This window comes from Amphiprion ocellaris, chromosome 4, assembly GCF_022539595.1.
Source record: "Amphiprion ocellaris isolate individual 3 ecotype Okinawa chromosome 4, ASM2253959v1, whole genome shotgun sequence".
NCBI classification, from domain to species: domain Eukaryota; kingdom Metazoa; phylum Chordata; class Actinopteri; family Pomacentridae; genus Amphiprion; species Amphiprion ocellaris.
This window is the reverse complement of record NC_072769.1, coordinates 18,136,574-18,152,495: the sequence shown is the minus strand read 5'-3', so window position 1 is coordinate 18,152,495 and position 15,922 is coordinate 18,136,574. Positions and strand designations below refer to the sequence as shown.

Below are 15,922 nucleotides of genomic sequence, written 5' to 3'. Positions count from 1 at the left end.
GATTAAATTTGTATGAAGAAGAATGTTACAGCAGCTATATTTTGTTATATTTTGAAAAAAAAGATTTGTAATAAGCAGAAATGTTGCACAACATGGACATAAAGGCAGTGCCCTGTTTATTTAAATATGAAAATGCAATAAAAATATTTTGCTTCTAAAATCAATTAATAATTTTGATGAATAATGGTGATCTCAATATCGTTGACAATATTTGTGATTAGGACTGCACAGTGCTTGGTGGTTAGCACTGTTGCCTTGCAGCTAGAAGATCCCCAGTTCACATCCTGGCCTGGGATCTTTCTGCATGGAGTTTGCATGTTCTCCCTGGTTTTCTCCGGCTTCCTCCCACAGTCCAAAAACATGCTGAGGTTAATTTGTGATTCTAAATTGTCTGTAGGTGTGAATGTGTTTGTTTGTCTCTCTGTGTAGCCCTGTGATAGACTGGTGACCTGTCCATGGTGTCCCCTGTCTTCACTCTAAAATACTATCATTCCTGGACAGCTGGGTAAGCAAATCGAGCGCACCGTCTCTACAACCTGCAATAATCTGTGTACGGGGCGCCGTTGTTCCAGTTTAACTGGTGATCAGGTTAACTGGCGGGTTTGTGATTTAAAAACACGCGTTTGCACGTTCATTGCAGAACACGGCTTGTCATTCACCAGGTCTTAGCCACTCGTTAATCCGTGCTGAAGATAATAATGCTTTGTCAAAACTGTCCGTGTGAAATCTGGTTCCATAAATAAACATGGCATAGCACTAGCATGAAAAGCTCAAAAAAAAAAAAGTGTTTTCATTAAATATTGACGAAGCCACTAGCCAGAGCATGGACAACATTTTTCATGTGCTTGTTTGTTTTTTTATGATGATGCAGCCAGAGTAACTCAACATCTGGCAAACAGAAAAGTGAACATTGCCTCAACACTTAGGGAAGAAGTAAAAGATGTCAGAAAGAAAGAAGAAATAGATAGCTTACCAGTTCTTGTAGCACAGTAAATGTTTTTTTTAATTGAACTGTAGTTGTCTGTAGTAAACTGTACTTGTTTATTTTCTATTTTCTTATTTATGTCTGATTATTTAAGTTACCAGTTCTTAGAGCACTTTAATGTTTTTTGTTGTTATTATTTGAACTAAAATATAGTTTGTTGTTACAAACTATATTTTTATTTATTTTTATTTTTTGCACTGTAGCTGTTTACATAGTTGTATTTCAGAATAATTAGTGCACATATTGTTAAAAGGTGAATCAATGTCCTTTTTCCCTGTCTTTTTCTGATCAGTTGCTAAATAATATATTTGGACCATGTTGTAGTCAGATGGAATATCTACCACCACCTACTGACCTTTTAGTATTACTATAATCTGCATTCTGAGTTTCTGAATGCAGATATCTTCATTTCTTATTAGTTAGCTAGATTGTACCCCGAACCCCACCCAAAAGCAAAAAAGTTCAGATTTTGGATTATTATCACTTATCACTTTAAGCCCTGCAAGTGTGGCCGCTCCCCTAGAGCCTGCCTTTCCCCCTCCCTCACCTGTAGTGAGTTGTTTCCCCTGGTTAATTGTTTAATTTATAATCTGTGAAATAAAACTTGTTTAACTGAGATCTGCCTGCTACCTGCTCTTTACGCTCTCACCTTGGGTTCACATTTCCCCCCGTACTGTTACACCTAAATCTGTTTGTGCAGTCTACACAGTCCACAAGACTCCTTGTCAAAGTCCTACTCAGAGCACTCTCAACAGAGCACCGCCATACAACGTGTAGTGTGAAAAAAATGCCCCGAACAACTCACACAATGACTATCCAACCTTGCAGTTGATGCACAGGTGGTTAAAATTTCTTTTTCTTTCACAGCATGCGGCTTCTTTCATCAAAAAGCTTGGATAAGCACTCTGTACCTGCCCAGCTCCAACATTGGATTTAACAGCTCCCAAGTGGCCAAAAAAATAAATTTATTGCAGTTTTAAAATGATGGAGTTTGCTGAATGCTTGCATATTTAATTTACAATGTGGGTCCTGTTCTTTTTATTTTACCGATTAGTGTGACACTTGGCCAGAAGACAAGTTAATTAAGTCCCGCAGAAAAACAAGTGATAAACAGTTACAGTTTTACAAAAAATGACAACTGATTTGTGTAACCAAGGTCAAACTCTGTGCCATGATCATATTTAATAGTTCAATATGCATTGTTGTACTTCATACTTGACAGCTATTGCAGAATAACTTTAGTATTGAACAAAGATTCAAGAAAGGAACAATGTAGAGACATCTATAAGCATCTTGGAGAATATTTCTGTTGTTTGTGCCAACACAGCAGGGATCAAATAAGGTTTTTGAGAGTTTAAAGCATACCAGAGCTTTTGTGCTAACTTATAGATGAATCCATTCATAACAATCACAAGTGAATTGCCATTTTACATTTGAAAAGTCTATTTCTTCTCTCTGTAATAAAAAATAAGGATACTCCTATTCCTTAGCCATCTTCAATTTGTGGTCAAACACTTTGATCAAAACAATTGAATTTACAGGAGGCTGCCACAGGGTTCTGAAAAAAAAAGATCACCTACAGTAAATTACACAGAAAAATCACTGAAGATGAGAGAATATAGCAGACTCTTCTAACCACCATCCCCATCCCTCTGCCCCAAGTCCACTTTTCATGCAATTCATTCAAATGCGTTCATTTCACCGAGCTCTGTGATTTGAATAATATTCCAGCAAATTTAAAATGTTCACCAAGTTAGAAATAAATGACCATGTGAGGTGGGTACAAAAGTTTCATACATATGCATGAGTGAGCTATTCCCTATTCATACACTCAACTCCCTCCTCTTTCTCTTTGACAGATACTGAGGTGAAGGATTGCTGCCTGAAAAGCAGAACCAAGGACTCATAGGCCACCTGTGATTACAGACTGGGAAAATACAGGGAAGAATGCAAGACACTCAACTGACTGAAGCAGATCTGGCGGTTTGCTTGGCATTTTCTGTGACATGATACATGTTTTGAGGACAGGGACTGCAAATAAAATCAGCCTTTCCTGAAACTGTGCAATACACAGAAAGAGAAGCTGCTCTGTTGACAAGAATCTCATCAGGGGCAGGTGATAGGATGCAGAGTAGAATGTTCCACAGAGGTAATCAAGTGATGAGCAACTCTCACTGTGCTATGAACCACTTCTGATTGACTACTATGTGTTTGCTCAATGTAGGAAATGAGGTGTCTCATTGATGCTCTGTATGAACTCCCTAGAATGGTGTTAAGAACAGTTTAAAGCCTAGCATGAGGGTGTTTTCACATCTATAGTGGTAGAGTGTTTGGTTTAATATTTATGACATATGAGGTTCAGGTGTTTTAATTATTAATTACAATTACTCCACCAAAGAACGCAGTGGAGTTATGTGTGATGATGTGACGTTTATCTGTCTGTCTCTCATTCCATCTGTGCGCAACATTACTCAAGAACGGATTAACAGATTTGGATGAAATTTTCAGGGAAAGCCAAGATATATTTAAGTGCTGAAATGAAGCTTGTACTTCACAAAGGTGTTTCACCGCTCAGCCACAAGGTCTCTTCAGTTCTGACTGGTGGGGAGTCCTGAGCATTTAATGTGTCGTTGGGTTGCCAGCACCTTACGAGGCTAAAGCAATTCGGCTGGCCTTCATTTTAGCACTTAGATTTATCATGGCCTGGATGAGTGAGAATCTTCACAGAAAGCCTAGACGTGATGATTAATAACACCTGTCTTGTCTGCCGACAGTCAAGTTTGTTTTATCTAATCTGTAAAATTTACATCAGGCAGCATCACTTTTACTAGTCCAGTTAATGGGATGAATTTGCCAGTGACCAATTGCCCCAGAAATACTTGATATACAGCATATGACTCAGACGTGCAATAAGTTTCTGAGATTATCAGTTTATGGTGGCTTACTGAATACAGAGTTTAGTCACAGTGACAAATAGAATAATGTTATATTGCGTGTCTTCACAATCACTAAAAAGAGGATTTTTATTCAAACTAGGTCAAAAATATGGATTTTAAAGTATAAGTGGATGTCCTATGAAAAAGTAAATGTAAAATCACCATGAAACAAACAAATCAACAGTCAACGGTGAAGGCTTTGTTAGTGTAATGCTGAAACAATGTATATCTTAATTTATTTTATATACTTAAATTAATTAATTACTAATAGCTATAGTAATGCAAAGGGTTTCTCGTATAGATTTTTTTAAAAATTATTTTTATGTTTAAAGAGTTTTTAAATTAACCCATTTTGCTAATTGGGATTTCAGTTTCTCAAACATAATAGGTATTTTGGTATATCAAATAGCCAGAAATGTCAAGGAAAATGCATAGACTTCTGTCAAATAAGGTAACAGACTCAGTTTTGCCTATTGTGGTGGATTAAACCTGATTAGTCATAGTCCATATACCAAGAAGACAATGACCCCAAGCATACTTCAAAGCTGTGAGACTACTGGACCAAGAAAAAGGAATCTGGAGCACTGGAACTGATGAGCTGGCCAAGTCGAAGTCCAGACTTGAATCCTATTGAACAGATCTGGGATTTATTGAATTCAAAATAGATGGCACAAAAGTTTCATCCAAAGCAAGTCTCTGGGAACAGATAGAAACTATTTGGAACTCAATAACAAAAGAGACTGTCGAAAAGTCCATAAAAACAATGGCAGCAAGAAAGCAAGCTGGAGGTCATATAAAATATTAAGCTTTTTGGTTAATATATGTGAATAAGGACCATTTAGTTGGCCCAGTTTGTTATTTGCCTAATTAATAACGACACATTTTTTAGTTTGAAACAAAATTTTGACAGACTTCTAATATATTTGTGTTTTCTCATTTTTATGACATGCAGTTTAATCAATTTCTGAAGCGCTGCATATATTTCAGAAAGTACTTGATATATATATATATATATATATATATATATATATACATTTCCAAAAATACCATTTTAAATATAGTTCTATACAGCTTAAATATTCATAGTTTATGATAAAAGTTTTTCAAGAAAATCAAAGATTGTCAAGAAGAAGGCCCCTGATGATTTTACATGGAACTATCCAATGCTTTACTGATTATACAAAAACAGACTGTGATTCAAAGTATGGATTTGTTGCAACCCTAAGTGTCAAGATAAAAGAATGTGTTGAGATTAACCTTTATTCACATCTTGCCCTAATGTCTTTTCATGCTGTGTGTAAACACAATTCAACTGGTTTGTTGCTACACAAATGAACTTGCTTGTGCTTTGCTGGTTGCAAGACAGGCTCTATAATGTCACAAAACACTAAAACAAAGGAACTCTGACTTGGCACTAGCGATGACTTATCAACACACGAAATCAAAAATCTAGACATCAAGAATCCAGCAGCACATGCGTGAATGAGACCATAGCACAAACAGCAGAAAAAATGTGGCCTGAATTAGAGACCTTCAATTCCCATAGCATCCAGCAGTGATCATTAGCTCAACAGAGCGACTGACAGCTCATCCCCAAACGGTGGCAGCTCTCTGATACATCATTTCTGTTGCTGCTTGTTTGTTTGCTTACTCAAGCAGAGGCCTGACATTCTGATAAGAAGCTGACAAAGAGCCCTCAGGGGAAGATGAAAAATAAAAATGGCGTCATACATTTAGACCTTATCTTCAGTGTAAGGGACTGTAAAGTGCAGGAGGGAAGGAAGGGCACTGGTCATGGCGTTATATCTGAGACAGAAATACAGACAGGGAGTAAGAGAGAAAAGAGGAAAAAAGAGAGATAAAAAGCAACAAAAAGGGGGAGTGTGTGAAGCATTTCCATCAGCTTTACAGTGCGGGTAATGGAGAGGAAAAGGAATGTCTGTGTGGCACATGAGCTGGGATGTGATGAAAAAGCAGCATGACATCTGATAAATCCAGCAGGGCCTGACAGTGTTAAGGGAGACATGGGGGTGAGCTCAACTTATTTTGCTGCCTGGCTGTTATGTCTACTTGTTCTAGCTTGTTGTGGGTATAGTGCAAGTAAATTTATACCTCTTAACACTTTGCCAGGGGAGGGAGAAGAGTTGCAGTCTGAAGAAAATGTGTCCTCAGATTTTGCTAACAAGCTAAAGCAAAAATAAGTGCAGCTGATGACCAGTTGTCATCTGTCTGAAATGTCTAATGCAAACATGTGAGTGAAGTGCTGCTTATAAAAAGATAGCAGGTTAGCCTTAGACCAAAATCAACAATGCCTTAATCCACCTCTGAGCACTGTGACATTCTGAACTAGTCTGCTGCCCTCAGCCCCAAGCACATTTGTTTCAAGCACATGAAGGCATTTAGGAAATAAATCAAACAGGAGTCAACAAAGTATTTGAGAGTATTTGTCCCTGTAGATAATACACTTTGACTAAGCTGGGCCTTACAGCGCAAAGTCAATCAACTCTTAAAGTGTTCTGTTTGTTTAACCTGCTACAGCTTCTGAAGGTTCATCTAATGTGTTTTCAAGCCACAAATGAAAAGAGACATTTTCACTTGAGCGCATCACATGCAAACCACCTCAAAGCACACGGTAAAAAGGCAAAGTTCAGTTGTCTGGACCTCTCGTTCCCCCCGGCTGGCAGGGACAGTTGCTTAATGGTCAAAAACATTCCCCCTAGTCTGGACCTCGCTGCCGACTGGACAACCCCGTGTCCCCCGCTACCTCCACCTAAGTGACGCATTTGACACCACACATAGGCCACTAGAAAATTTAACCTTAGCACAGTGATGCAGCTTCACCCCTCCACAAATGTCTGGGAACTCAAAGTTCAAGAGTCTTTAATGTTTTCATATTTATTGCATTTGTGACTGACTATTGGTAGTGCACATTCCATGTTATATACAATATATCTCATTAGTAGGGCATCTCAGTGTCAGTTTGAAACAAAAGGGAATTTGAAACTCATACACTCAAGATTGTAATTACTCTGGTATAGCTTCGTACTAGATTGGATACCGCAAAATGACAATAAATGTCCAAAAATATGAGAGCTGTACAGAATCCATGTCAGATCTAAGTAATGCCATACCTCATTACCTCCTTTCCCATGACATAAGATGTTAACCTATCAACTACTGTAATTATCACTATACCAGACTACAGAACTTAAAGTCCTGTACAATTTTTAAAGCTGACATTTACAGAATTTCCTGAGAACAAATGAAGTGATGAGGTAGACAAAAGAAGAGAAAAACTGTTTCTGAATCAGCACTGTATTTGGATAAGACATAGAGAGGGCACACTGAGACAACTCTGAGGGTAGAAAAATGGTCGTGGTCTAAATTATTGATATCTTTTTAAAGACGATCTAAATTCAACCAAGTTTAGAACACACGAATAGAACCTATAAAAATGACAGATGTTTATAACACTATGTTGTATGTATCAACTCTATTTTAGAATATTATCATTCTCATAAGTTGCTAGGGGATGTCAATATTATTGAAATGTGCTGTTAGATGGTGAGATAGTTCCAGTTCTTATTAGATGACGAACACAAAGAACTGATTTTCCATTAAAACAAACTGATAATTTGTTGCTGATGTTTAAACACTTAATTCACATCAATCCCTAATATTAGACTACAAACGTTTATCTATAATAAAGACCATAAAGATTGTGCTTGATTCGAGATTGAGATGGAGACTTACAGGTCCATGATTTCACCGTCATGGTCCTTCTAGGCCTATTGTAGAATCGCTTTGGTAAAGAACTCAGGCACAACTCCTGGAACTTTTGTATGTTACATGTGTTTTTTATTTTTGGATCAAATGGTTTCAACAACGCTTTGAATGTGTTCACAAATTTCAAGACGGTATGTTGATTGGTCGTTCTAAGGGCTGCAGCATTATGGCCAAAAGCTAATCACAAATACCCATCCATCTGTCATAGTCAACTATTTTAATTTTAATACTCAGAGTTACAGAAGTTCATCGATCCATTATCTATACACCGCTTAATCCTCATTAGGGTCGCAGTACGGAGCCCCTATGGTGACATGGTAAAAAATAATAATAAATCGTGGCCACAATATAGCTATAATGTGCGCACGAAATACTAATTCGTGGCCACGAATTAGGTACAACGTGTGCACGAAATACTAATTTGTGTCCACGAAGTAGGTATAATGTGCGCACGAAATACTACCTAATACTATTAATATCATTCCTGGACAGCTGAGTAAGCAAATCGAGCACACCTCAACTGGGTAAGCAAATCGAGCACACCTCAACTGGGTAAGCAAATCGAGCGCACCTTCTCTAGGGTCTAAGGTGGAGGCATTAGAGGAGCAAAAGCGACAGGATGGACAGGGACAGTGTGATAGAATTTTATTTTAGGCTGGGAATGAGCTACAAAGACATTCTGAAAAGCCTGGCATTGCAAGGGACCATCATTACTGAGAGACATTTAAACAGGATATTGAGAGTAGGGTTGCCTCCCGTCCCTTAAAATACAGAAACGTCCTTTATTTGACAATTAATCGTTGCGTCCCGTATTGAATCAATACGGGACGCAAGTTGTTCCGTATTTTCATAAATGTCCCATACACGTCTGTCACACACTCATCAAAACTGCATAATTAATAAAATAAAACACAGGCAATATTAAGGGCAGCCAATTTCATCTTCGTAGGACCCATGTAGCGAGGACCCGATGCCAGGTCCAGTGGACAGACTTCAGACGTCTCTGTGTGTCCGGTCCTGTCCTGTCCTGTCTCTGGTTGCCAGGTTACAGACGCTGCTGCACCCGCACGTTTAAAAATGTCTACACCTGAAACTCCACCACGTCTAAAGAAGCAAAAACGTTTGCAAATGTACAGACGTGAGTGGGAAGAGTGGAACCCCTGGCAATGGATACAAGGCAAACTGTGTTCTGTGTTGCTCATGGACTGGCTGAAGTAAAGCAGCATCAGGAGACAAACATGGAGGAAATATGGGAACAGAGAGAACCCAACCAGCAGGTCACAGTTTATCATCATCTAATCATCTCCTGAAGTCGATATGGTAAGTGGACATCATGATGAGATCAGCTAGATTTCCTACAGTATATGGCTGTGAATTTACCAGAAGATGCTTATAATAATGCTGATGTGGCCGTACACTCTACACTATTTTAGTGACTCAGTAAATGCCTAAGTTGGTTATTATTTTTTTAATGCTTTTTAGGTTTTAATAAACATTTATTTAATAGCTTATATGTAATCAAACATGGCCTTTGCCTAAAAAGAATAATACTTCATTGCACAAGTAAAAGTATAGTAATTTTTTAAAACTGTCCAAATTATTATAATACGTTGCTGAAAAAACAAAAAACAAACAAAAAAACACATCATAGTAATATGTCAATTAAAAAAGCCTACAGTATAGCATGTTGCCCAACAAACGTCATAGTATAGGATGTCGCTCTAAAAACGTCATAGTATGGCCTTTGGTCCAGAAAATGTCCACAGTATAGCATGTCGTCCAAAAGACATCATAGTATAGCATGTCGCTCAAAAAAGTCATCGTATAGCCTTTGGTCCAAAAAACGTCATAGTATAGCATGTGGCCCAAAAAACGTCATAGTATAGCATGTCGCCCAAAAAAGTCATAGTATTGCAAGTCGCTCTAAAAACGTCATAGTGTAGCATGTTGCCCAAAAAACGTCATAGTATAGCATGTCGCCCAAAAAATGTCATAGTATAGCATGTCATCCAAAAAACACCATCGAATAGCCTTTGCTCTAAAAACATCGTAGGATAGCACATCGCTCTAAAATTGTCATAGTTTAGCACGTCACTCGTAAAACGTGATAGTATAGCATGTCGTCCAAAAAAATTCATAGTATAGCATGTAGCTCTTAAAACGTCATAGTATCGCATGTCGCTCTAAAAACGTCACAGTATAGCCTTTGGTCTAAAAATGTCATAGTATAGCATGTCGCTCTAAAAACGTCATAGTATAACATGTCGCTCTAAAAATGTCATAGTATAGCATGTCGCTCTAAAAAGTCACAGTATAGCATGTCGCTCTAAAAACGTCATAGTATAGCATGTCGTCCAACAAAGGTCATAGTATAGCATGTCACTCTAAAAACGTCACAGTATAGCCTTTGGTCCAAAAAACGTCATAGTATAGCATGTCGCCCAAAAAACGTCATATTATAGCCTTTGGTCTAAAAACGTCATAGTATAGCATGTCGCTCAGAAAACGTCATAGTATCGCATGTCGCTCAAAAAATGTCATAGTATAGCATGTCGCTCTAAAAACATCATAGTATAGCATGTCGCTCTAAAAACGTCACAGTATTGCATGTCACTCAAAAATGTCATCGTATAGCCTTTGGTCCAAAAACATCATACTATAGCATGTCGCCCAAAAAACGTCATAGTATAGCCTTTGGTCCAACAAACGTCATAGTATCGCATGTCGCTCTAAAAACGTCACAGTATAGCCTTTGGTCTAAAAATGTCATAGTATAGCATGTCGCTCTAAAAACGTCATACTATAGCATGTCGCTCTAAAAACGTCATAGTATAGCATGTTGCTCTAAAAACGTCATAGTATAGCATGTCGCCCAAAAAACGTCATAGTATAGCGTGTCGCTAAAAAAAGTCATCATATAGCCTTTGGTCCAACAAACGTCGTAGTATAGCATGTCGTCCAAAAAATGTCATAGTATAGCATGTCACCCAGAAAACGTCATAGTATAGCATGTCGTCCAAAAAACACCATGGAATAGTCTTTGCTGTAAAAACGTCATAGTATAGCATGTCGCTCTAAAATTGTTATAGTTTAGCATGTCACTCTTAAAACGTCATAGTATAGCACGTCGTCCAAAAAACATCATAGTATAGCATGTCACTCTAAAAACGTCACCGTATAGCCTTTGGTCTAAAAATGTCATAGTATAGGATGTCGCTCTAAAAACGTCATAGTATAGCATGTCGCTCTAAAAACGTCATAGTATAGCATGTCCCTCTAAAAACTTCATAGTATAGCATGTCGCTCTAAAAACGTCATAGCATAGCATGTCGCTCTAAAAACGTCATATTCTAGCATGTCGCTCTAAAAACGTCATATTATAGCCTTTGGTCTAAAAACGTCATAGTATAGCATGTCGCTCAGAAAACGTCATAGTATCGCATGTCGCTCTAAAAACGTCACAGTATAGCCTTTGGTCTAAAAATGTCATAGTATAGCATGTCGCTCTAAAAACGTCATAGTATTGCATGTCGCTCTAAAAACGTCATAGTATAGCATGTCGCTCTAAAAACGTCATAGTATAGCATGTCGTCCAACAAACGTCATAGTATAGCATGTCGCTCTAAAAACGTCATAGCATAGCATGTCGTGCAACAAACGTCATAGTATAGCATGTCGCTCTAAAAACGTCATAGTATAGCATGTCGCCCAAAAAACGTCATCGTATAGCATGTCGCCCAAAAAACGTCATAGTATAGCATGATGCTCTTAAAACGTCATAGTATAGCATTTCGCCGAAAAAACATCATAGTATAGCATGTCACCCAAAAAACGCCATCGTATAGCCTTTGGTCCAACAAACGTCATAGTATAGCATGTTCTTAAAACGTCGTAGTATAGCATGTCGTCCAAAAAATGTCATAGTATAGAATGTCGCCCAAAAAACGTCATAGTATAGCATGTCGCCCAAAAAACTTCGTAGTATAGCATGTCGCTCTAAAAACGTCATAGTATAGAATTTCGCTCTCAAAATGTCATAGTATAGCATGTCGCTCTAAAAACGTCATAGTATAGCATGTGGCTCAAAACACGTCATAGTATAGCATGTCATCCAAAAAGCGTCATAGTATAGCATGTCGCTCTAAAAACGTCTTAGTATAGAATGTCGCCCAAAAAACGTCATAGTATAGCATGTCGCTCTAAATACGTCATAGTATGGCATGTCGCTCTAAAAACATCATAGTATAGCATGTCGCTCTTAAAACGTCATAGTATAGCATGTCACTCTAAAAACGTCATCGTATAGCATGTCGCTCTAAAAACATCATAGTATAGCATGTCGCTCTTAAAACGTCATAATATAGCATGTCGTCCAAAGAACATAATAGTGTAGCCTGTCGCTCTTAAAACGTCATAGTATAGCATGTCACTCTAAAAACGTCATCGTATAGCATGTCGCTCTAAAAACTTGATAGTATAGCATGTCGCTCTAAAAACGTGATAGTATAGCATGTCGCTCTAAAAACGTCATAGTATAGGGTGTTGCTCTAAAAACGTCATAGTATAGCATGTCGCTCTAAAAACGTCAACGTATAGCATGTCGTCCAAAAAACGTCATCGTATAGCATGTCGCTCTAAAAACATCATCGTATAGCATGTCGCTCTAAAAACGTCATAGTATAGCATGTCACTCTAAAAACGTCATCGTATGGCATGTCACTCTAAAAACATCATAGTATAGCATGTCACTCTAAAAATGTCATAATATAGCATGTGGCTAAAAAAACATCATAGTTTAGCATGTCGTCCAAAAAATGTCATAGTATAGAATGTCGCCCAAAAAACGTCATAGTATAGCATGTTGCCCAAAAAACGTCATAGCATAGCATGTCGCTCTAAAACCGTCATATTCTAGCATGTCGCCCAAGAAACGTCATAGTACAGCATGTGGCTCAAAAAACGTCGTGGTACAGCATGTCGCTCTAAAAACTTCATAGTATAGCCTTTGGTCCAAAAAACGTCATAGTATAACATGTCGCTCAAAAAACGTCATAGTATAGCATGATGCTCAAAAAACGTCATAGTATAGCAGGTCGATCTAAAAATGTCATTGTATAGCATGTCTTCCAAAAAACGTCATAGTATAGCATGTCACTCTAAAAACGTCATAGTATAGCATGTCGCTCTAAAAATATCATAGTATAGCCTTTGGTCCAAAAAACGTCATAGTATAGCAGGTCGATCTAAAAATGTCATAGTATAGCATGTCGTCCAAAAAATGTCAGAGTATAGCATGTCGCTCTAAAAACGTCATAGTATGGCATGTCGCTCTAAAAACGTCATAGTATAGCATGTCGCTCTAAAAACGTCATAGTATTGCCTTTGGTCCACAAAACGTTGTTTTGTCCCCGCTGTCTGAAGTAGGTGAGGAGCAACACCAAAACAGTCCAAACGCTGGTTTTCAGAGGGTTAGACGAGTATTTATTTGAAAGAGCAAGTTTACAACAACACAACATGTGAGGGGGTTAAAAGCAAATGGGTGTTAGTAAAATAAAAGTAAATAAACAGAACTAAAAGTGAACTTCATGTTGACATTGATGGGCATTCCAACCAGGAACAAATTAAAAGATAATCAATACGAAAAAAAACTCTTCCTGTTCACCTCTTCAAGCCCAAAAACACACCGCATTAGCACCCTAAACTAAAACTACAAATGGGTTTCCTGTTTTCCTTTCTGAACAATTCAAAGGTCCCTCTCTATCTCCCCACACATCCACCAACCACTGGAACACATCTCCAAAGTTCTGCCGGGCCAGCTCAGCTTCCCCTCAGAAGAAGTGCCGCCACCTGCCAGATGAAGGAGCCTTTTGAGAGGCAGCTGGCATCATGATTGGACTGTACTTTGGTCTGTTCCAGTCCAGCTTCAGCTCCAGAGACGGCAGGCGGGACGAGTCAACGGAGGCCGGGTGGACGAAGGCATGCAGCTGAGTACAATCCAGAAAACAACAGAGGAGGAGTGCAGTGGCCCAGAGCCAGAACAAACAGAGTAGCATCGTATGTCTCTTAGAAAACATCATAGTATAGCCTTTGGTATTAAACAACGACAAAATATACATCGTATATTGTACAAATAACAAGTCAAAGGAAAGAGACATACATTGTATAATTGTAGTAATTGTGGGCTGACTGATTTACTGATTATCAGTATTTTATTTTTTACTGATTTACGGTAATAAATACATTTAAAAATGGCGCTACTTTGGCTCTGAACCTTTATCTACCTGTGGTCGCTCTGTCTTCTGGAGTGATTTGATTGGTTATACGTCACGAATAAAACTCCTTTAACTTAACATCTGTAAACAAAACAAAAACGTATCAACAAAGCTTTCTGTTAAAGTTTGTGTTCTTGTAAGTTTAACTCCAAGGTTTTAAATACTTTCATTTACTGATGAATACAAATGAATATCTACTCCAAATGTCTCACTAATAATCATTATCAGCCTTAAAAACCCACAAAACACCCCTCTATACTTAGCCACACTTAGTACAGTCCGGTTCCCCCTTCTATAAATCTGCTTGGAATCGTCCACTTCCTGTTTGTCAAAGTGGCCTTCTACCTGGACAGGTTTTGTTGGAGCTCATGCAACAAACTTTTTGGGTAACTGCACTTTAATATGGATGGATGACACTGAATTAGAGTCTGTTTTCATGAGACTGAGTTAAGATGTGTAGCTGTCATTAAATAGGAAATAATTTCTCAGAATTCACAGAGGAAAGTCTGAAATGTTTGCTAGGTTAGCGTCCCACATGTTCTTTGGCTCAGCTAAAGCTAACTCTCTCCAACTTCTGGATCTCTTGAGTTGCTTGTTGTTAAAATATCTTGCTGTAGGTGCTGAAGCTCAGAAAGTCTGAGATGTTCGTTCAAAATAAGTTCATTCTCAAGTCTTATCTGAACTGTCCTCTTTTGTTTGAACTTTCCCTAAACTTAGGAGTTAATGACAGAGCAGCACATCCAGACTCAGTCTCATTTATGTAGAGATTAAACTTCAGTGTCATTCATTGATGTTAAAGTGCAGTTTTTCAAATGTTTGTTGCACATGCTCCCAACCAAACCAGTCCAGGTGGAAGACGATGGGAAGAGAAAGCTCCAGAGGATGAATATCACACATTTACGTTGGAAATAAATGTCCTTTAATTTGACAAATGATGTTCAAATCTTTGAGTGTTTTGTTGATGTTGGTTTCTAAATGTTTTTTGACACTCGGCCCCAAAGATTAAAACCTTCTACGGCTCACAAGCTGCAACAATTCACACATTATCAACTATCTTTCTGACTAAACTAAGATAAAAAGTGAAAAACAGCCTGATTCCTGCATCATGAATGTAAATCTTTTTGGTTTTTATGACAGTAAACTGAATATATTTGGGTTTGACATTTTATAAACCAAAACAAGAAATGAATTACTGGAGAAAACAATCAACAGATTAATGGTCAAAGAAAATGTGTTTTCCAACATATATGGCTGAATTACTCCAACATTACAAGATACATACAATTTGAATTCAATTTTATTTATATAACGCCAAATACAGGTCAAATTGTCTCAAGACACTTTATTTTTATATTTTTTTGTCATATTTAAAATATGACAAAGTAAGAAATTTAAACCTCTTGACTAATCCAATTTATTATTTGGTTTTTAAGAGACTAATCGACAACTAAAATAACTTTCTCCACTAAAACTAATAAACATGAGGTCAAATAGAAGGAACAGTTTTAAATACTGCAGTCCCACGATGACAAGAATAAAGTTTGTCAACAAAAACTAAATCTGCTGGTGGATTCCATTAAAGTCCTAATAAATGATAATAAAGTGTGATACTAAAGGTTTGTGGCGCTAAAAATCTCAAAGTAAAGATATCAAGTTGAACATCTGGATGGAGGCTGATAAAAGTTGACCTCCCTTCATTTCTCTGGAGCGACTCCATGGATTTTCTGGATGGTGGTTAAAGACCTGCTCTTCTAGTGGTCTTCCTTCTAGTCGCTGTAAAAAGTCACTCCATCCTGGCCGACTTCAACACCTCTTCATGACAACTTGTTCTGCCTCCGACCTGGTGGAAACTCCAGAAACTCGGGAAAACCAGTGGAGACTCGAAGAACTCGTGGAGACTCGAAAAACTCGTCGGGCGGGGGAAGGTGTGGTGGGCGGTGGGG

The 15,922-nt window shown here is 38.0% G+C and overlaps 2 long non-coding RNA genes across 2 annotated transcripts in view; both read left to right on the top strand.

The window, feature by feature from the left end:
* LOC111567766 (uncharacterized) overlaps positions 1-4,975 on the top strand; it is a 60,573-nt gene extending 55,598 nt beyond the window's left edge. The window contains exon 3 of the long non-coding RNA XR_002746081.3: positions 2,845-4,975. This is a non-coding gene — a long non-coding RNA (uncharacterized LOC111567766). The remainder of the gene's footprint in view (positions 1-2,844) is intronic.
* Positions 4,976-8,165: 3,190 nt separating this feature from the next.
* Positions 8,166-13,791, top strand: LOC129348714 (uncharacterized). The gene is made up of 2 exons (XR_008601369.1): positions 8,166-9,027; positions 13,457-13,791. It is a non-coding gene; the product is annotated as an uncharacterized LOC129348714 (long non-coding RNA).
* Positions 13,792-15,922: the final 2,131 nt, after the last annotated feature.